The sequence below is a fragment of the Octopus bimaculoides genome, chromosome 28 (genome assembly GCF_001194135.2).
Source record: "Octopus bimaculoides isolate UCB-OBI-ISO-001 chromosome 28, ASM119413v2, whole genome shotgun sequence".
Classification (NCBI taxonomy): Eukaryota; Metazoa; Mollusca; class Cephalopoda; order Octopoda; family Octopodidae; genus Octopus; species Octopus bimaculoides.
Window position 1 is genome coordinate 17,531,323 of NC_069008.1, and position 1,400 is coordinate 17,532,722.

At 27.6% G+C, this 1,400-nt stretch overlaps 1 long non-coding RNA gene across 3 annotated transcripts in view; it reads left to right on the forward strand.

Annotated features, from left to right (window-relative positions):
• The window catches only part of LOC128251137 (uncharacterized), a 17,766-nt gene that overhangs the window by 463 nt on the left and 15,903 nt on the right, over positions 1-1,400 (forward strand). The gene's annotated exons all lie outside the window — the stretch shown is intronic.

The following is a 1,400-nucleotide window of genomic DNA, read 5'->3' on the forward strand; positions in this document are numbered from 1 at the left end:
TATATATATATATATATATAATCTATCTCTGGATGTATAAAGTTTATATAAATGTGCGTGTATAAGTTAACGTGTGTGTGTATGTCAGATATTAGCTATTTCGTTATATTCTTTATATATATTCTATATCGTCCGTTTTCTATTGTATATACCCTATATAAAGGTGTCTAAAGTTTATATGGGTGTATGTTTGTGAGTGTAGTGTATATGTAATAGATTTGCATGTGTGTATATGTATTATATATCAGCTATCTGGTCGTTTTTTTTTGTTGTTGTATACACCCTACCTAGAGATGCGTGTGCGTGCGTATATGAATTAGCTTGTATGTATATGTTTATAACAGGTAAATAATTGAGAAAAAAATATATATATCTAGTTACCTGGACTTATTTTGTATATAATCAATATACCTGTTCCATATTATATACGAGGGGTGGGGCAAAATGAGGTGTTTTACTGCATTTTTGACTTTTAGACAAAATATACATACTTTTAAAATTTTCATTACCTAACAAAAACTATATTGGCTAACCTAAATATCTGGTCTTGTTCTTTGTATAAACATACACCTGTTTTTCTAAATGTATGAAGTGTGTATATATGTACGTACAGGTGTGTGTATTTTAGTGGGTTAACTTGTGTGTATGTATTAATTATAGATATCTGGTCGTCTTCCTTAGTCTTATAATTAATATATGTTATATATATATATATAGTCTTTGTAAATTTATAATTGAGAAAGTATATATCTAGCTATCTTATTCTTTATATGTATGTATATATATATATATATATATATATACTTTATGGATTAAACACACCCTCGTGTGTGTATAATGGTTTAGATGGTTCGTTTATATTAGTAAAGATTTATAAATTATCTAATCTTTTTATAATTAATATACTTGCTGTGTATATATTTACCTTTTCTGCAGATATATAAAGTTTGTGTATAAACATATCTGTTAGATAAGGAGAATTATGTATAAATCTACATGCTTATATGTATATAGATACCAATACACACACACACACATATACATACATATTTAAATACCAATATACATCAATGCAAAACTAAAGCATGTAGTTTTGCACCTGATACAAACATCCCTAGGATTGCGTCAGTCATTTGACTGCGGCCATGCTGGAATATATATATACATATATATATATATATAATACATACACACACACACTTATCTATATAGATAGATATACATATGTGTGTGTGTGTGTGCGACACATACACAACTAAGGACAGGAAACTAATACATGCAAAACTTTATTTGTTCATAACACTCATTTGGACACATCCTGCATCGATCCCTCGTGGGTGGAAACGCGCTGTGGTGTATATATATATATTGTTTATATATATATATATATATATATATAT